The sequence below is a fragment of the Schistocerca piceifrons genome, chromosome 4 (genome assembly GCF_021461385.2).
Source record: "Schistocerca piceifrons isolate TAMUIC-IGC-003096 chromosome 4, iqSchPice1.1, whole genome shotgun sequence".
Classification (NCBI taxonomy): domain Eukaryota; kingdom Metazoa; phylum Arthropoda; class Insecta; order Orthoptera; family Acrididae; genus Schistocerca; species Schistocerca piceifrons.
Window position 1 is genome coordinate 411,667,065 of NC_060141.1, and position 21,829 is coordinate 411,688,893.

Consider the following 21,829-nt stretch of genomic DNA (forward strand, 5'->3'; position numbering starts at 1 on the left):
GATATTTTTCCTACCCATCCTGAACTTGTACCCTGTCAAATGGGACGTTAGGAGTCTTCTAACCTGAGAACCAGGTCTAGGACCTACTTTACAGTGCAGCGTAGACGCCAGTATATTTTTAATACATTCACATACCATTCCCTGTGGTGAAAATCATATTAACTCAGAGAAGAAACTCCAGAGACATTTCAGAAAGTCTGCTAAAGATATCCACGTCACATCAAAATAAAAAGATAACGCTCTCTCTTGCTACTAACCTTTGCACTAAACCATTACTAGCGAAGTTTGTCTATTCTCTCATTTTTATATTTCCTGTAATAATCAGTAAACATGCAGTGTAACATCACGATTCTGCAAACTGTGGGTCACGCAGGAGAAGAGATACAGTATTCTCAGTGCTTTTACTGCCAGAGTCTTGACGTCATAGTCGTGGGGAAGGCAACCTCTCCGTTGCGTCTTTCTTCCCGGGAGTTCCAGACTTACAGCGTCGGTAGCGAGGCTCACAAGAGCTTGGAAAAGAATGGAGAGCGAAGGTACATAAAAAAGTTCCCAGCCTGGCATTAAGACTCTGCTTTCCCGTAAAAAAAATGATTTTCAGCATGTTCTTCTTTTAGGTCAATGACAAGGCTCTGCGATTGCCAGGGGGTACATAAAAATTCTGGAGTGTTATTTTAAAAAAGCTGCAGAACAGCCGTCTGCTCCCGTCATCGTCTATTCGTTGGACTGAAATCCTTTTTCAGCCAAAATTGTGTTTTTAATTAAGGAGTGGAGGGGAGGACGGGGAGGGGGGGGGCGGCGGAAGTCAGAATGTGCCAAATCTGGTGAATACTGTGGATGTTCGTACTTCACATATGCCTTTCCATTGCCAAAACACCATTAAGGCATGTGCATTGTTCTGAAGAAATTGGTTCTTTTCCTTTCCATTTACATTTCAAATCACATCTCGATAGAATGAAATTTTCACTCTACAGCGGACTGTACGCTGATATGAAACTTCCTGGCAGATTAAAACTGTGTGCCGGACCGAGACTCGAACTCGGGACCTTTGCCTTTCGCGGGCAAGTGATCTACCGACTAAGTTACCCAAGCACGACTCACACCCCGTCCTCACAGCTCTAATTCTGCCAGTACCTCGTCTCCTACCTTCCAAACTTCACAGAAACTCTCCTCGCAGGGTAGCCCAGTCGGTAGAGCACTTTCCCGCGAAATGCAAAGGTTCCGACTTCGAGTCTCGGTCCGGCACACAGTTTTAACCTGCCAGGAAGTTTCACATCTCGATAGTTTTTCAACCCGTATCCCCCGAAAAAAGTGTTTTATTCACAAGCAGTATTAGTAGTGGTAGTAGTAGTAGTTGTTGTTGTTGTTGTTGTTTCGTTTATGAACGCTGAGCACCGCAGTTATCATCGTCAGATGGATAGTTTTCGTGTTCATATAACATCTTACGCCTTAACATGTTTGTAAAAGTTGCTTCTTTGAATCTCCGTTTCGTATTGATCTTCGGTCAGCATTCATCAAATGTGGCACCCATCTTGCGCAAAGTTTTCGCATGGTTTATACTTCACGTAAAATATAACATACTCTTTTTTTTCTGGTATGAGTATGATAGGTAGCAGCTTTTTCACACTTCTGTAATCGTTGGTCCTCCAGTACAATTGTTTCACTATCTCAATCTTTTCGTTTGTTGTTGAGATAGTCAGGTGCTATTAACGCGGATCATCCTAAAGAGAAGTACGGTCACGTTAAATTCAGCCATTTCGCGTTAAATTCAGCCACGCAATTCGTAATTGTTGAACATTAAGGAACGAGCTTATTATAACCCTTCATAAGCACTGTATTAATCTAAGCGCACTACAAGTAATCAAAAACAAATGCTTTTATGAAAGAACTGTATTCCAACTGGAACGAAAGGCGAGTTAACGTACAGTGGTTCAAATGGCACTTAGCACTATGGGACTTAACATCTGAGGTCATCAGTCCCCTAGAACTTAGAACTACTTAAACTTAACTAACCTAAGGACATCACACACATCCATGCCCGAGGCAGGATTCGAACCTGCGACTGTAGCAGTTGCGTGGTTCCAGACTGAAGCCTAGAACCGCTCGGCCACCGCGGCGGGCTTAACGTACAGTATTCTAAATACAGCTTCTTCTCAGTTCGAGATGATATTTGATATACGCTATTCCACAAATATGTATCAGTGTATAGCTCCATCTATGTTCCAAGCTGATGATTTTCTGTCAGAGAAGTCACAATTCGTAATAATTGATCAAAAGTCATCGAGTAAAACCGAAGTGACTTCTTGCGTTCCTCAAGGTAGGGTTCTAAGTTCTCTGGTGTTCCTTACCTACACAAACGATTTAGGAGACAATCTCAGCAACCGTCTTAGGTTACTTGCATATGATGCTGTCGTTTATAGTCTAGTAAAGTCATCAGAAGATCAAAGAAATTGCAAAGCCGTTTAGAAAAGGTATCTGTATCGTGCGAAAATTGGCAATTGACTCTAACTAACGGAAAGTGTGAGGTCAATCACGAGTGCAATAAGGAAGCCGTTAAACTTCGGTTACGCGATAAATCTGTCAAATCTAAAGGTCGTAAATTCAACTAAATACCTAGGAATAACAAGTACGAGCAACTTCAGTTGGAAAGAACACATAGAAAATGTTGCGTGGAAAGCGTAACAAACGCTGCGTTTTATTGGCATAACAGTTAGAAAATGTAACAGATCTACTAAAGAGACTCCTACACTACCCTTGTCCGTCCTCTTCTGCAGTACTGCTCCGCGGCCTAGGATATTTACCAGATATGATTAAAGGACTACATCGAAAGTTCAAAGAAGAGCAGCACGTTTTATGTTATTGCGAAATAGAGGAGAGAATATTACTGACATGATACTCGATTTGGGATGGACACCAATAAAAGAAAGGCATTTTTCGTTGCGGCGGAATCTTCTCAAGAAATTCCAATCGCCAACTTTCTCCTCCGAATGTGAAAATATTTTGTTGATGCCGACCTACATAGAGAGAAATGATCATCATAATAAAATGAAATCGGAGCTCGCACGGAAAGGTATAAGTGTTCGTTTTTTCCGCACTCTGTTCGAGATTGGAATAATTGAGAATTATTGTGAAGAGTGTTCGATTAACCTTCTGCCAGGCAGTTAAGTGTGATTTGCGGAGTATCCATCTAGATGTACTGCATAATACTGGGTACAGCGCTATCGAACAGGCCAGTAGTCATCAACAGTTTTTGCTCAAGAGCCGCTGCTAACATTATGGGACGGCACCTCGGGCAGTATATGTACCGATCTTATAATAAGTTAGAATGTTAAAAAAACCAACAGACTAGCTACAGTAAGGGACCGAGACGTTGGCGAGCGGCCCCCAGGTACTGACCGTTGAAAGTCGGCACTATTTGGAACGCGGGAACACATCTTCTCGATTGTTCTGTTTCAGATTGCTGCTGCCCTTAGCTGCTCGAATGTTGTGATACTGTAATTGTCAGACGACGTATTGTGTTTTCTGTCTGAGCGGATGATAGATTGATTAATAACAGTAATTGTACTTAATTGTACACCGAGCGCCGCGCGGGATTAGCCGGTCTAGGGCGCTGCAGTCATGGACTGTGCGGCTGGTCCCGGCGGAGGTTCGAGTCCTCCCTTAGGCATGGGTGTGTGTGTTTGTCCTTAGGATAATTTCTGTTAAGTAGTGTGTAAGCATAGGGACTGATGACCTTAGCAGTCAAGTCCCATAAGATTTCACACACATTTTTTGTACACCGAGCGAGGTGGGGCAGTGGTTAGCACACTGGACTTGCATTCAGGAGGACGCCGGTTCAAACCCGCGTCCGGCCATCCTCATTTAGGTCTTCTGTGATTTACCTAAATCGTTTCTGGCAAAAGCCGGGATGGTTCGTTCTCTAATCCCATGGGATCGATGACCTCGCTGTTTGGTCCCTCCCCCAAATCAGCCAACCAACCAACATACACATTCAAGAGCCAAAGAAACTGGTACATCTGCTTAATATCGTGTAAGGTCCCGCGAGCATGCGTAAGTGCCGCATCACCATGTGACATGGACTCGACAAATGTCTGAAGTGATGCTGGAAGGAATTGACATAATGAACCCTGCAGGGCTGTCCATAAATCCGTAAGAGTACGAGGGGGTGGAGATCTCGTCTGAACAGCACCTTGCAAAGCATCCCAGATACGCTCAATAATGTTTATGTCTAGGGAGTTTGGTGGCCAGCGGAAGTGTTTAAACTCAGAAGAGTGGAGCCACTCTGTAGCAATTCTGGACGCGTGGGGTGTCGCATTGTCCTGCTGGAATTGCCCAAATCCGTCGGAATGCACAATGGACACGAATGGATGCAGGTGGTCAGACAGGATGCTTACTTACGTGTCACCTATCAGAGTCGTATCTAGACGTATCAGGGGTCCCACATCACTCCAACTGCACAAGTCCCACACCATTACAGAGCCTCCACCAACTTGAACAGTCCCATGCAGACATCCAGGGTCCGTGGGTTCATGAAGTTTTCACCATACCCGCACACCTCCGTCCACTCGATAAAATTTGAACAGAGACTCGTCCGACCAGGCAACATATTTTCAGTCATCAAGAGTCCAATGGCGGTGTTGACGGGTCCAAGCGAGGCGTAAAGCTCCGTGTCGTGCAGTCATCAAGGGCACACGAGTGGGCCTTCGACTCCGAAAGCCCATACCGATTACGTTTCGTTGAATGGTTCGCACGCTGACACCTGTTGATGGCCCAGCATTGAAATATGCAGCAATTTATGGAAGTGTTGCACTTCTGTCACGTTGAACGATTCTCTTCAGTCGTTGCCCCGTCCTTGCAGGATCTTTCACCGGCCGCGGTGATGTCGGAGATTTGATATTCACGGTACACTCGTGAAATAATCGCACGGGAAAATCCCCAATTCATCGTTAACTCAGAGATGCTGTGTCCCATCGCTCGTGCGCCGACCACGTTTAAACTCACTTATATCTTGATAACCTGCCGTTGTACCAGCAGTAACCGATCTAACAACTGTGCCAGACACTTGTTTCCTAATATAGGAGTTGCCGATTGCAACGCCGTATTCTGTTTACATATCTCTGTATTTGAATACGCCTGCCCGTACCAGTTTTTTGGGCGCTTCAGTATACTTAAGTGCATAATGCAACATGTCATATGATCAAAAAATTGTAACTAATCTCAGCTTTCTTCTATTCAATCCTTTGTATTACAGCAGCCTCAATTAAATTCCATATTCCTTGTTAGAAATTTGTAGTGCATTTGAAAATGATCGTCTCTGTAATGAGAGTTCACGCATCGCCGGCCGTTGTGGCCGAGCGGTTTTAGGCTCTTCAGTCCGGCACCGCGGCCCTGCTACGGCCGCAAGTTCGAATCCTGCCCTCGGGCATGGATGTGTGTGATGTCTTCAGGTTAGTTAGGTTTAAGTAGTTCTAAGTCTAGGGGACTAATGATCTCCGATGTTAAGTCGGATAGTGCTCAGAGCCATTTGAATAATTTTTTGTTCACGCATCCACGTTAGTTCCGCGTCAAAATATGTACCGTATCAGCTAGATACGAATCGCCCACTGGGATGTGAGTACTGGAAGACAAACAATAAAATATTCAGGCCTCTCACATCCTCTAACCTCGCAGCGGTTGCGATACCCACCGCTCTGCCTGTATGCGGCCAACTTTACTTATCCCACGGCCGAATTCACCATCGTCACTTAAAATTAAGCATATTTTAAAATATTACTGTCCCCGTAAAAAATATTTTTCTTACTGGGCAGGAAAATTAATCTCATTAAAAGCTCCTAACAAAGGTGACGTTCTGGGATTCGGCTATGACGCACATTGTTATGAAATACGACCTAGAACCGTGGGCCGCACGAATGCTTTCCACGAGCTGCAGGCGACTAGCGAGCCGCAGTTTGACGACTACTGTTGTAACCTCTTCATTGACAAAGGAGAAAATATAGTCTAGGCCGAATGACTAACGTGCCTTGTACCTATTTAAAAACGGAATAGCTCATATACCCTTTTGTTTGGCATATGAACCGAAGTTTCAGTTTAAGCTTCAGGAAGCGCCTTCTCTCTCAAAACGAAAGATATCGTTTACTACCGTATGTCTTTCCATTCTCTGACTCTGCAAGTAGTTTCAAAAGGGGATGGGTCTTCTGCAGAATGCATTAAGAGTCCGCATTAACATTTTTAGTGGTGCTTGAGTAAAGTTTGTAACCAGCTGCTGGCCTTACGTCAGCGCATATTGTGGGGGGAGATTTTACTGAAGCTTAATATCTGAGCCAGGTGTTAGAGGCAGTGTGAAGGTTGCGGAGCCATCACTCAGAACGAGCGTGGCGTTCATCTGCGGACCAGAGTGGAGCTTGTGTGCCTCTTGCTAGCAGCGCGCGCCACACTGTGTTCCGTAGCGTTCTCTTTTTTCCTATCACTACGACTCTTCCGACCCTTCTACGACATGGACGATGTGTAAGGCCACCTCACTTACACCGCCTCACTAGCGATTCACTGCCGACATGTAAAAAAAAAACTTACTCGCTACTTCCGCTTCCTGCAAAATTTTATGTAACAAAATACAGCGTGTCCCAAAAAGAATGACCTAATTTTAACTTGTAATAATATTGAGACAAATGTCACTAGGTTACCGAAACATCGCTAGATCTAATCGTCATGGTCTAGAGATTCAGAAAAAATCCGCTAGATGTCGCTACGAGCGCTTACCTGGAGCGTGCAGCCAGTCTCGCGCAATATGGCGTCCGCGCAACAGAAGGCGTATTGCGTTATTGAGTTTAGTTGGCTCAATCAGTGACCGCAGATCAGCGGGCGTTTCGTATTCGATTTCGTGCTACACCACCATCACCAAAGAACATTCGACGGCGGTATAAACAGTCTGAAGAAACAGGGTGCCTCTGTAAAGGCAAAAGTCCTTGCCGGCCACGCGTTGCTGAACAAACAGTGGAACAAATTTGACGAGCATTTGAACGGAGCCCCCACAAGTCTACGCGTCGTGTGGCTCTGACAATTTCATCTATCTGCACCGCCGCACTGGCACAACAACGTGCGCAGTTTCCTCAATGCCAACGTGCCTCAACGTTCAATAGGGCGTACAGGACAGCGAGAACAGGCTTTACACTCTTGGCCTCCTTGGTCCCCTGACTTAACACCATGTGATTTCTTCCTGTGGGGATACGTTAAACAATGTGTTTACCTTCCTCCCTTACCTAGTGACATTGATGAACTAAAAACCAGAATATCAGCCGCTGTAGCTTCACTGACAGAAGACACCTTACGTTCAGTTTTGGATGACTTCGGCTATCGGCTAGATGTCGTCTGTGCAGCCGATGGAGGACATATATGGACATTTATGAAGGATTTTTATAAACTTCTGTCTTTTCTGAGTAATTAAGTATGCAATTTGTTGGTGTTAGGCCCTTCTTCCTAATAAATAATTCTATTTAAAATCGGGCCATTCTGTTTACCGTCACCCTGTATACTATCGTGTTCAACGATACAGAAACTAATAAGGTCAGCAATAGCATTCGGAGTTGTGTGCTATTCTTCTCGAATTCTGTTCCTCCCGGTAATACTTCAGCTTCAGAGTTCAGAAGCTACTAAAAGTGTGAAGCATCACAGTCAAGTCTCTTATATTTAATTCGACAGCAGTAAAACACGTGGAGCGTGCAGAAATAAAAACAATAGTCCACTAGCCCGAACTCAGCATTTCTGCTTTGCCGACTATGTGCTTACTAAACGATTAGTCGTGCCTACACATCTACACTGAGGTGACAAAACTCATGGTACAGCGATATGCGTTAGTATCGCGTACACAAGGTATAAAAGATCAGTCCATTGACGGAGCTGTCATTTGTACACGCGCGATTCATGCGAAACCGATTCCGATGTGATTATGTCCGTATGACGGAAATTAACAGACTTTGAACGCATTGGACATTTCCATTTGGGAAATCGTTAGGGAATTCAATATTCCGAGATACACAACCTCAAGAGTGTGCAGATTATACATTACTTCTCACCACGGACAACGCAGTGTCCAACTCCCTTCGCTTAGGCCGCTATTACACTATCAAATTTCTTTGTCAAAGATTTGATCAAAGATGTGATCCAATATTCCGTCCAATATATTTGACAAAGATCTTTGACGTAGCGCTAGAAGGGGTATTACACTGTCGTCAAATTTTTCGTCAAAGTTCAAGATGGCTGACAACAACTTGTTATTAACTGCAGCAGTTGTACGTACCCCAATTGCATTGTGTGCACATGCGGAAAAGAAGTGGGGGAAAAAATGGAACCATACATACGAGGTTGACAGTCTTAAAAGTCCGGAGATTACAACTTGATAATAAATTCAGTTGGGAGGAGCACACCACAGAACTGCAGAAAGGCCTTAACAAAACTGTATTTGCAATTCGAGTGTTAGCAGACATAGGCAACATAAAAATGAAAAAGCTTGCATACTTTGCTTACTTTCATTCCATAATGTCATATGGGATAATATTTTGGGGTAAATCTTGAAGTCAAACAAAAGTTTTCTGAGTCCAAAAGCGTGTAATACGTATTATTTGTGGAGTAAATTCACTGACGTCCTGCAGAAACCTCTTCAAAGAACTGGATATACTAACTACTGCCTCTCAGTATATTTACTTCTTAATGAAATTTGTCGTAAATAATATATCTCTTTTTCCAACAAACAACTCAGTTCATACATACAATACCAGGAACAAAAATGATCTGCACAAGGACTTAAAAGCACTTACTTTAGTTCAAAAAAGGGTCCACTACTCAGGAACACTCATCTTCAATTATTTGCCAGGAAACATAAAAAAATTAGTTAGAAATAAAGATCAGTTTAAAAGGAGCCTGAAAGACTTACTACTGGCCAACTCCTTCTACTCCATTGGCGAAATTTTTAATAGAAACAAATGATGTATTGTATTTATTCATACTATTAGTATTGTTATTTCAGCTTAAAAAAATCGACATGTTCCACATCCACGAGGATCTCCTCAGCACAGATCTATGGAACGAAAAACTAATCTAATCTGGGTGAAGCCGTGGGTTTTACAACGACACGATAAAAGCATTCAACAAAACTTGTTACGTGAGCTTACAGTGGAAGACGTCAAGTCGTACATCAATTACTTAAGAATGGATGAGCATACATTTCTGTATGTGCTCAATGAAGTGTATCCTCATATCACAAAGCACAATATTCACTTAAGAACTGCTACATCTTCAGAAGACAGGCTCACTGTAACACTCCGATTCCTTGCTAGAGGAGAGGGTTATGTTATGTTAGGTTAGGTCAGGTCTCCAATCTTATTAATCTATTTTTGTATTCAGGGTGCCCCACGTTGTAAAGCGCCTCATCAGCTTCAGACATCTCAATTAATTTTGTAGTTGTCAGCACACACCAATTGTATTTACCGGCAATGGTTATAAAACCACTACAGACGACAGAACGCTGCAGCGATGCTAGCGCTCCATGTGGTAACATGTCACATTGCAGTGAACAGAAGACAAGCGGTTTCTTTGATCAAATATACAGCGAGGCCCTAGATTTGATCAAATATTGGACGGCATTTGACAAAGTCCCTATTACACTATCAAATATCTTTGACAAAGATATTGGACAAAGAAATTTGATAGTGTAATACCGGCCTTAACGACCGAGAACACTGACTTTTGCGTACAGTTAGTGGTAACAGGCAACCAACACTGCGTGAAACAACCGTAGAAATCAGTGTGGGACGTACGACAGTGCGGCGTTAATGGGCTACGGCAGCAGACGACCGACGCGCGTGCCTCTGTTACCAGCATGACATCACCTACGGCGCCTTTCCTGGGTTCGTGATCATATCGGTTGGACCGTAGACGACTTGAAAACCGTGGCCTGGTCAAATGAGTCCCGATTTCAGTTGGTAAGGTTCAAGTGTGGCGCATACCGTATGAAACCATGGAGCCAACTTGTCAACACGGCACTGAGGAAGCTGGTGGTGGCTCCATAATGGAGTGGACTGTATTTACTTGGAATCGACTGGGTCATCTGGTCCAACTGAACCGGTCATTGACTGGAAATGTTTATTTTACGCTACCTAGAACCAAAATGGTTCAAATGGCTCTGAGCACTATGGGACTCGATATTTGAGGTCATGAGTCACCCTAGAACTTAAGACTACTTTAACCTAACTAACCTAAGGACATCACACACATCCATGCCCGAGGCAGGATTCGAACCTGCGACCGTAGCAGTCGCGCGGTTCCGGACAGAAGCGCCTAGAACCGCTCGGTCACCGCGGCCGGCACTTAGAACCAATTGCAGCAATTCGTGGACTGACAATGTGCCACGTCACCGGGCCATAATAGTTCGTAATTGATTTGCAAACTTTCTAGACAATTTGAGCGAATTGTTTGGCCACCCAAACAGCCAGTATGAATCCTATCGAACATTTATGGGAATTAATCGAGAGATCAGTTCGTGCACAAAATCCTGCACCGCAACACTGCCGCAATTATGGACGGCTATAGAAGGTAGCATTGCTCAGTATTTCTGCAGGGGACTTCCACGACGTGCTGAGTCCATGCCACATTGAATTTCTCACTACGCCGAGCGAAAGGAGGTAGAACACAATATTAGATGACGGCCCATGACTTCTGTCATTTCGTTGCATTTCACCAACAGATACAAATAATGACACGACAGTTTTTAAAAAAATTCGTAAAGGAGAAATCTGCAGTTTATTAGCTTTTTCAGTTGCAAATATTTTCGCTATATAGCCATTTTTGAGCAAATATAACAGTTATCTGATCAAAATGCAGTGAATGTGTCTTCCGTAAGAAAGTGGTGTGCCATAGTCAATGAAGCAATAACAACACAACCAAGATCTTGTTGTGTTTTGGTGTTAAAGATACACAACAAATACCACAAGAGACCGCCACCACACGGGCACAATCACTCGCTGGATATCTCTCAGTTCTGTTCAGCAACGTCCAGATGGCGCTCGTAAACCCGGACTTCTTTCTCCGCCTGCGCCTTCAGCGCGTCGTATAGTCGTCCAATAGCGTGGACACCCACCTAACAGAACGCTGCCAACCGTGGACTACATTACTTCCACCTCGTACTTGCGGACATGAAAATTCATCTGCCAACGGGGCACAAAACATGACACGCCGTGAACACCCGCACAGTTCTGAAACAGCAGTTTGACAATTCAGTTCAGTGACTGCAGTCAGCTCACTATAGTTCCCGCAAGACTAAATTCCGACTTATCACTCGCTATTTACGGAGTGTTAGGACAATAAAGACTGTCTGCATCATTAGTGTTAGTTACAAGGACAACATCATATACTGCCAAGAGACAGCAAGGTTATATAGATTCCATTGTATTAGGTTTAGGAAACAAGTGCCACTCATCAAACTGCCCCACAGTTAATTACTATTTTGTAACATGCTCTTAATAAACGTTGTTGGTGATTTGTTGTGTTACCACATTTCTGTTACTCTGCCGTCTTGTCAAGCAAGTGTTTAATTGGTAAGCGTGCAATCTACCAGCTTTAAAGAACTATAGCAGTAAATTGCTTCTCTGCTACCGTCGATTTTTGGGCTGAATTAATAGAAGCATTCAGTTACAGCATTCATAACAAACTCAAAGTATTCTAAACCTCACTTCGACCATCACTCGTAAAACTGACTAGAAGGAAAATTTCGACCAAGGAAAAGAAAAAGGGGGGTGGGGGGGGGGGGATTGGCGTTCAACCCTGGACTCGCTGTACCTCAGGAATTTCAGTTATGAACTGCCCAAAACTATTTTTAACTCGCACAGTTTTTTTTTCGGCAATCTTTGAGCTGACCACTGGAAATAGCTACCTGTGTAATGCCAGCAAAAATTAGCACATCAGTAGAACGTGCTGTTTCCAGTTGTGAAAGAACCCTGCACGTTTGACCTCATTGTCTCTATTTGTCAACATGCGTCGAAGGATTATTCCAAGCTTAGACCATGCGCTCATCATTTTTAGACATGGTGGGTTGTAAGGACGAGAAGTTACGAAACTAACATACATCACCGTGGCGTGATTCTACGTTTCAACTGCTATCGTGAGCCACAAACCATTGCACATCTGTTTCATAGTTTCGGCCGTAGTCAACAAAGCTAGCCGAAGACCATGAGCGCTAGCAAGTGTCACGAGAAGTATGTAACAGGACTGCGCGCTGCAATATTGGAGGCAACTAGGAGGTTCTGTCGACGCAGGTAGCACGCAACACTCCCAACACGATCAGTTTGGTAATTATTACAATTTACGTGCCCCCATCCCATCCCTCCCCCCCCCCCCCCCCCTCCCCAAATATGATGCGCGAAGATCCCCAAATACGGTGCGTGAAGAAGACCGGAAAGGGAAGAGGTGAATGGAAACTAGGTCACTGGCGAATCCAGGATTTGTCAGTTGCCTGATGATCATCGTAGAAAAGTGACCTTTTGGGCAGCATTCCAAGGAGGATACAACGACGTTACGAGACGGTATGGAGCAACACTGTTTTGTGTGTTCAGTACCCTGAAAACGAATAAACAACTTGTCATACTTCCCTAGTTTGTCAAACTACTTGACGTCCGCAGCTCGTGGTCTAGTGGCTAGCGTTGCTGCCTCTGTATCACGGGGTTCCGGGTCGGGTTCGCGGCAGGGTTGGGGATTTTCTCTGCCCGGTGACTGAGTGTTCATGTTGTCCTCATCATTTCATCATCATCATCATCATTCGTGACAGTGGCTGGATTGAATTGTGCGAAACTTGGACTGCGTAAAAGTTGGGGCTTTGCACGGGTGCTGATAGCCGCACAATTGAGCGTCCCACAAACCAATCATCATCAAACTATTTGACAATTTGCGACTTTGTTTGGTGTGTTTCTCGAACATTGACTGCGTTATAAGTGTTTCAGAGAAATTTTGATTGACAGCCGATTTGATAAGATGTAATGAAGCTTTGCCGCACATGTATAACAAGAAAGAGTTTTCATTACAATTTACCTCACTGTATCGTGAATTTCCATAGGTGTGGGTACTATGATAAAGGGTGAAAACAAAAGAACACTAGCAGCTACCAAAATTGTTGAAGTGGTGCGTCCTTCCCAGCCATATATTCTACGCAGAACATAGAAGCGCGAGTACAATGCTGTATTTGTTCTGCCCCCTTATGATATTGTTATGAAATTTCATTAGAAGACCAAGCAGAAGAGAATGTATTTTCATATAACTGCGTCGTCTTCGCCTTCAATGTGAGTGAGAAGTAATTCTTACAACTTATTAAGAGTTTCACTGTTTATACGGAGAAAGTTGATGAAACCATCAGCTACCGTACCGACCGAAAGGAGTGTTATCCTCTGCCTGGAGCCATTGGCTGCGGCACGAATGGGCGTGGTCAGTTTTGGTAACCTGGAGCCACTATTGGCTCAAATGGCTCTGAGCACTATGGGACTCAACTGCTGTGGTCATAAGTCCCCTAGAACTTAGAACTACTTAAACCTAATTAACCTAAGGACAGCACACAACACCCAGCCATCACGAGGTAGAGAAAATCCCTGACCCCGCCGGGAATCGAACCCGGGAACCTGGGCGGAGCCACTATTACTCGGTCAAAAACCTCTTCGATTTGCATCACGAGGCTGAGTGCACCCCGTTCCAGTGCGCCCACCAGGCAGTGCTGGGAATAGAACCCTGGGTCTTCCATATAGCATTAAGATGCACTGACCACCCAACTGTGTAGGAGGACGTAATCATCAGATTCTGAATGCAATATTTCCTTTATAATTATCTTTCAATTCCAATAATTTCGTGGATGCGATACGCACTGTGTAACAGCTGCTTCAAAAGTGCGTTTAACAAGGCCCACTACTTCTGAAGAAGATATTTTTACAAATATTGATTACTGGGCCGGCGTGTGTGGCCGAGCGGTTCTAGGCGCTTCCGTCCGGAACCGCGCTGCTGCTACGGTCGCAGGTTTGAATTCTGCCTCGGGCATGGATGTGTGTGATGTCCTTAGGTTAGTTAGGTTTAAGTAGTTCTAAGTTCTAGGGGACTGATGACCTCAAATGTTAAGTCCCATAGTGCTCAGAGCCATTTGAACCATTTTTTTTAATCACTAGGTCAAGGGCTTTATTTGCAACTGGTTGGCTGATTTTTCAGTCTCTTCAGGTTTCTACAGCTTCTCTTTCGCAGCCATGTTTAAGATGTTGACTAGAGCCTCTACCTGTGGGCATTTACTAGTGAGCATTCATTCTGAAGTACGATATCTGTAATCTGGTTGCTATTTAAAGCCATGGCTTGGGATGATTCTTCTTTTGTCAATTTTGTTTATGACAAGAGCCGCTCGGCTTTATCTAATCTAATTTACCATCATGTGATGTAACAAGGCCCACAACTTCTGAAGAAGATATTTTTACAAATATCGAAATCTAGGTGAAGGGCTAAAAAACCAATATTTGCAACTGGCTGGCTGATTTTTCAACCTCTTCAGATTTAGACAGTTGCTGTTTCGCACCCACGTCTAAGATTTTGATTCAGTTTCGTCGTATTTTCTTTTAGTGAATGTGTGTGGCTGGTTTTAAGGTACCAGAATCCGTTAAAAAGCGTAGTTTGAAAAAAAATTGCATGTGTTGAGTTGTGTTAAGAGAGTCGTGAATTATTCTTTGCTGCCTACTGTACATACTGTAAAAATTAGTACCGACCACTTGCGATTCGGAGTTTCCGCGTCTCGCACTGGGCCGTCCGCTGCCCCGCAATGGGAACGTTCTCAGTCCTGGCGAGGCCGCCTCCGGGCCAGTCCACTTGCGTCGATAACCGGGTCCGGCGGATGGGCTCGCCCGAGCGCAGCTCCGAGGGAAGCGGCGTCTACATCTTTATGTGGACAGCGCTAATTTATACGGTATAACGGCGCCGCCGAGGCTGTCGGCTGGCCGACCGTTAAGGGTAGCGCCGCGCTGGACCACAATTGACTCCGCCGATGGCGCCGTCGCCCGGCGCCGTCGACGCTACCCACTCGTCCCTCCGGCGCAGCTAAGTCGGTAACCGGTGGCCGACCGGGTTTCGCAACCTCGGCTCTAGAGGCCGCTCGGGACAGACTTGGAAAGCGCCGGAAGTCGATACACAGAAGGCTAGCACACTATCATTCGCAAGTGACCGTATCGGTAAGTTCTGGTTTCGAGATACGTAAAACGAGCGTCCCTGAATGTTTTCCCTGATTTAAAAAATTTACAATGCCACAATGAAGAGCCAAAGAAACTGGTTTAGGCATGCGTATTCAAATACAGAGATATGTAAACAGACACAATACGCGGCTGCGGTTGGTAATGCCTATCAAGTGTTTGGCGCATTCGTTAGATCCGTTACTGCTGCTACAATTATAAGATTTAAGCGAGTTTGAACGTGGTGTTATAGTCGGCGTGAGACTGATGGGACACAGCATCTCAGAGGTAGCGATGAAGTGGGGATTTTCCCTTACGACCATTTCACGTGTGTACCGTGAGTATCAGGAATCCGGTAAAACATCAAATCTCCGACATCTGAAAAGATCCTGCAAAGAACGGGAGAGAATGCTGTAGATTTCAATGCTGGGCGTTCAACAGGTGTCGGCGTGCGAACCATTCAGCGAAACATCATCGATATGAGCTTTCGGAGCCGAAGGCCCACTCGTGTATCCTTGATGACTGCACGACACTAAGCTTCTCACCTCGCCTGGGCCAGTCAACACTGACATCGGACGGGTGATGACTGATAACATGTTGCCTGGTCGAACGAGTCTCGTTTCAGATTGTATGTAGCGGATGGAAGAGTACGGGTATGCAGACAACCTCATGAAAACGTGGACTCTGCATGTCAGCAGGGGACTGTTCAAGCTAGAGGAGGCTCTGTAAAGGTGTGAGGCGTGTGTAGTTGGACTGAAATGGGGCCCCTGATACGTCTAGACACGACTGTGACAGGTGAAACGTACGTAAGCATCCTGTCTGATCACCTGCATCCATTCATGTCCATTGTGCATTCCGCATGACTTGGCACTTTCAGCAGGAAAATGTGACACTCCACACGTCCAGAATTGCTTCAGAATGGCTCCAGGAACACTCTTGTGAATTCAAACATTTCCGCTGGCCACCAAACTCTCCAGGTATGAACATTATTGAGCATACCTGGGATGCCTTGCAACGTGCTGTTCAGAAGAGATCTCTACCCCCTCGTACTCTGACGGATTTATGGACAGCTCTGCAGGTTTCATTTTGTCAATTCCCTCGAGTACGGCCCTACACGATATTGGGAAGGTGTATAATCAACGCCCCCACAGACGAACTACGCTGGCGGAAAAAAATAGCAGCACCAATAAATAATTAATGTGTAGTAATGTACTTTGGAGAATATATTTGTCTAGGTAACTTATTTAAGTGATTAACATTGCAAGATCAGGTGAGAGATAAGCCAATTAAGATGTGAAATACTGGTACATTAATTACCGGTGTAAACGCCAGTATGTTCAGTGCAAGCATGGAAACTCGCATGCATTGTGTTGCAGAGGTGTCGAGTGTCAGTTTGTGGGCTGGAGTTCCATGCTTGTTGGTCGGTCAATTCAGAGACGGTTAACGCTGTTTGTGGATGACACTGTAGTTGTCCGATGATGTCCTATATGTGCTCAATTGGAGACTGAGCTGGTGACCGAGAGGGCCAGCGCAACATGTCGCTGGGTTACAACAGCGGTAGGTGGGCGAGCGTTATCCTATTGGAAAACACACCCGTGGAATGCTATACACGAATGGCAGCGAAAAAGGTCGAACCACTAGTCTGACATACAAGTTCGCATTCAGGGTGCGTGGAATAACTACGAAAGTATTTCTGCTGTCATACGAAATCGCACTTCAGACCATAACCCCAGGTGTAGGCCCAGTGTCTTTAGCATGCAGACAGATTGGTTGCAGGCTCTCAACTCGCCTCCTCCAAGCTGACGCACGACCTAAACTGGCATCGAGGCAGAAGCAGGTTTCATCAGAAAACACAACAAACCTCCACCCAGCCGTTCAATGAGCTCCCGCCTGACACCGCTGAAGTAACAATTGGCGGTGATGTGTAGTCAGTGGAATGCACACTACAGGGCATATGCTTCAGAGCTGTCCTTGAACGAACCGATTTGTTGCAGTTCGTTGTATCACTATGGTACCAACTACTGCTCAGAGTGCTGCTACAGACTCACTACGATCCGCCAGAGCCATACGCCGAACACGATGGTCGTCCCTGTCGGTAGTACCACGAGGCTGTCCACAGGCCGGTATTTTTGCCACCGTACATTCTCGTGACCACCGCTCCCAGTAATACAGTGCCTACATTACTGCCAAGTCTTTCTGCAGTATCGCAGAAGGAACATACAGCTTGTCTTAGGCCTATTACACATGATCGTTCAAACTCAGTGAGGTGTTGATAATAGCATCTGTGTCGCCTTAAGGGCATTCTAGGCTAACATCGCCGGCCAGGGTGGCCGAGCGGTTCTAGGCGCTACAGTCTGGAACCGCGCGACCGCTAGGGTCGCAGGTTCGAATCCTCCCTCGGGCATGGATGTGTGTGATGTCCTTAGGTTAGTTAGGTTTAAGTAGATCTAAGTTCTAGGGGACTGATGACCTCAGAAGTTAAGTCCCATAGTGCTCAGAGCCAGTTGTTTTAGACTAACATCGGCTCACCACTTCCAATCTCAAAGTTAACTAACCCTCACGACGGCTAGAGCGTGTATTTACATCAGACTTGATTTGAATCATCATAGTGAAGCTACTAGCGCCCTCTTATGCGACAGGCGCGAAATCTGAATAGACAACATCTTTCAGATGTAGAAACACGCCTGCCAACTTTCGTTTATGTCGCACAACTCCTTGCTGGTGATGCGATTTTTTCTGTCAGTGTATGTCACACGTACATACGCACAATCGCATTTTTTTCAGTTTTGTGTAACTTCATTCACTGCATTCAACGTGAGCACTGCTGATAGCACATAGAACATATAACGCTACTGTATCTTACACATTTTGTAACAAGTGAGGGGTGACACTTTCAACAGCTTGAATGAAGTATGACGCAATGTGCGCATGTCCGGCACAGGTGGTCTGGCGATCTTGGTGCCTGTGGGATTAGGTCATCCCTTCCAGTCCACCGCTACGGAAATTTGTCATCCAAAGACTCTCATATTTCGCAATGAGGTGGTACTCCGTCCAGCTGAAACATTGCATGGGACTAAATCTCCTGGAATTTGTGCCTTAAAAATTCTGAACCATATTCGAGCCGGAGGCAAAGCGACAGTCAATGGCATGGTGTTCATCGACTCCCCTGCCGACAAGTCGGCTGACAAAATCCAAGATTAAGACAATTTAGATCGTCTTCTTCGATAAAAAAGGACTTCATGAATTTCTACACGACGGAGGTGGGGAGGACGATGAACACCATTGCTCGCTACTTGGTCTCCAGATCGTATTTATAGCATCAGGGTTCACCTTCTTAATGATGTTGTTATCCAACAACGCGTGACCATGGTGCTTCGAGTGATTCCCAAAGAAGGGTTTGCTAACAGTTTCCAGCAACTTAACCGATGTCAGAAATGTCTTGTAGATAATGGTGAGTACTTTGATGGCCGGTGAAGATATTTTATTTGTAAACCTTGTTTCCTCTATTTTCTGAGACCATTCACCAAACTATTCAGACCTACGTTGTGTAGGACACATGCGTAGGCGGAAGAAATCGCGGGCAGCAACCTGGACTTTTTTTTTATAAAATAATGTTCGTGATGGAAGTGCAGTATGAAGTCTACAGTCCATGGTGCTCTAGCTTACTAGTGGGAGTTTTTAGGTTCAGATAAAATAGCGAGACCAAGAGCACGTTTCGCAAACTACATCCCTCCTAAGAATCGTCATGCAGATTTTCTCTGGTGTTTCGGCAGATTTTTGCAATTTCGTTTGTACATTATGTAGCTGGAGTCAGCCCCAAAAATCACTGTTCATGAGGTCTTTCATGCGACGCTCAGTGTCGATGGGATAAGTCTGTTCGTTTACTCTTACAAAATGATTTTGAAAGCGGAGTTTTACTTTCCCATTCGATAGAGCAGTCCCAAATTGGTCTATCGCGATATTCGTTTTATCGATATATATTAGGTTTGTGCATAAGTTCGTAAGGGTTTTGTTTTGCATGTTGGTATATCGATTGCTATGAGTTTGCTTATCGATTGTCATGTTTTATTTGTAGTTTATGTTGCTGTTTGAGTTTACATATTGTCATTTTTTTTCATTTGGATATAGTGAGTGGAGCTGTGGACGGTAGAAAATGGAGTGCCAGGTGGAAAGTCGGAACATTCCCGACATATTCTACTGTTACAGTTCAATAGAGGCGTGGCAGCAGCTGAGGCAGCCAGAAACATTTGCGGAGTTTATGCGGATAATGCCATTGGACAGAAAACGGCAAGAAAATGGCTTTCTCGTTTTAAGGAGGATCGTTTTGACAGTAGTGACTCTCCCCCTTCAGCAAGACCTTGGGGGTTTGATGAAGATCGTTTAAACGCATTAATCCTCAATGATCCACGTCATTTTACTCGAGCACTGGCCAATTTGATGAAATGTGACCATTCCGCCATCAAGCGACACTTAGATGCAATGGGGAAGGTTCAAAAATCGGGTGTATGGGCACGGCGTACTGTAAGCCAGAAACAAAAATCAGCGGGTGGTCATAGGTGCATATCTACTCAGTCGTCATCAGTTGGCTCGTGAACAACACCGACGATTCCTATCCTGTGGCGTGTTGTTACTGGTGACGACAAATGGTGTCTTTATGCTAAAATAAGGAGTAGAAAGGAATGGTTGAGCTCAAACAAAGCAGCAATTCCCCGTGGATCCACAAAAGACAATGTTATGCATCTGGGGGAACAGCGACGGTGTGGTGTACTACGAATTGCTTCCCCGAGTTTTACAAATCAGTGCTGACATATGTTGTTAACAGCTCAGACGTCTTGCAGAGGAAGTCGAAGAAAAACGACCAGGAAGACTGCTTGAAGTGATGCTACTTCACGATAACGCACGACCGCATTCTGCTGGACTGACGGAAAAGGCTATGCTGGAGTTGGTTTTTGAAGTCAGTTCGCATCCACCTTATTCACTTGATCTTGTGCTCTTAGATTTCACCTTTTCCGCTCTCTATCGAACGGCCTTCAAGGAACTTCCTTTCCGAATAAAAATGTGCTCCTAACATGGCTCGACGAGTTCTTAGCCTCAAAACGACCTAATTTCTACAGTCGCGGAATCGAAAAGTTGGCACACTTTTGTAAAATGTGAAGCAGGATATACGGGGTGTATCAAAAAGAGTCATGTCCGATATAGCACATTTATATTTCTGATATTAATAAAAATACACAATGAATTTTGTTTTTTGATGAACGGGAAACCCAAAAAGCCTTTTTCATACCTTTTCATAGGCGTTCAATGCGGCCCCCGTGAGATGCAGGCATATCTCAATGCGGTATGCAAATTGTTCCAACACTGTAGCTTCCACAGCTGCTGTTATGCAATGTCTCAGTTCATTCATAGTTGTTGGTAACGGAGGCACATAAACAGTCTATAAAGCCCCACAAGAGATAATCACATACAGTCGGGTCCGGTGACCGTGGAGGCCACTAATGTAAAGTTGAATCTTTGGTCCAGTGCGACCATCCACCACTCAGTAATCCTTTGACTTAAAAATTTCCGCAGTTCCAGATACCAGTGTGGCATAAAAAACCTAAGCACGTAAAACTCGAGAGTTTGCTCTTTCCGCCGGCCGGTGTGGCCGTGCTGTTCTAGGCGCTTCAGTCTGGAACCGCGTGACCGCTACGGTCGCAGGTTCGAATCCTGCCTCGGGCATGGATGTGTGTGATGTCCTTAGGTTAGTTAGGTTTAATTAGTTCTAAGTTCTAGGCGACTGATGACCTCAGAAGTTAAGTTGCATAGTGCTCAGAGCCATTTAAACCATTTTTTTTTCTCTTTCCAACAGTACGTTGTTCACGCACATGTCTCAAATAACATAATAGTTACGATTTTTTAAAATCGGACGATTCCTTTTGATACTCCCTGTATTTTTGTTGATTTAAGTGTTACGTGAATGTGTTGTGTTTATTAAACGTACGGAAAACGCTAAGCACTTATACACCAACCTAATATGAACACAGTAAAACACGAAGTATAACCGGTACTCATGTAGTGACTGAATAGCGCTGCTGCATGGCGATGGCAGTTAACGCAGACCAGCTCGATGTTCTCGCTGCTGCAGTACTGCATATTCTTTGTGTTTTACTGTCCTTGTTAATACGTATCGATGAAACTAACATGACACTGTAATTTGAGACCCCTCTGCCGAATGGGGTCCTAAAACAACACTTTAAAGATAATTTTGTTTGTGACGGGGAACAATCCGACGCTTTCCGTCCACAGTGGGCGTCACATGAAAGACGCGATGAGCAGTATTTTTTTGTGCTGACTATCGCTACACACACCAGAGCGAAATTGCAAATGTGTGCCGAAACACCAGAGAAATTGCGCCTGACGGCTGTTTAGGAGGGCCAGCATGTTTTGTCCTGCCGCTATTAGAGAGAAGCACCTCCGTCCGGAATGAGGTTGGCGCACGTGAAGGCAATGCACTCCCGTACGCGGGTCATACCGCCACTGGAGCGTAACTAACGCCGCAGGAAAAAAAGACAGAATGCTCCCGTTACAGGCGGCGCCAGCGACAGACCAGGCGACAAGGTCCATTGTCT

The 21,829-nt window shown here is 44.8% G+C and overlaps 1 protein-coding gene across 1 annotated transcript in view; it reads left to right on the forward strand.

Annotated features, from left to right (window-relative positions):
* LOC124794954 (bestrophin-4) overlaps nt 1-21,829 on the forward strand; it is a 574,436-nt gene that overhangs the window by 473,053 nt on the left and 79,554 nt on the right. The gene's annotated exons all lie outside the window — the stretch shown is intronic.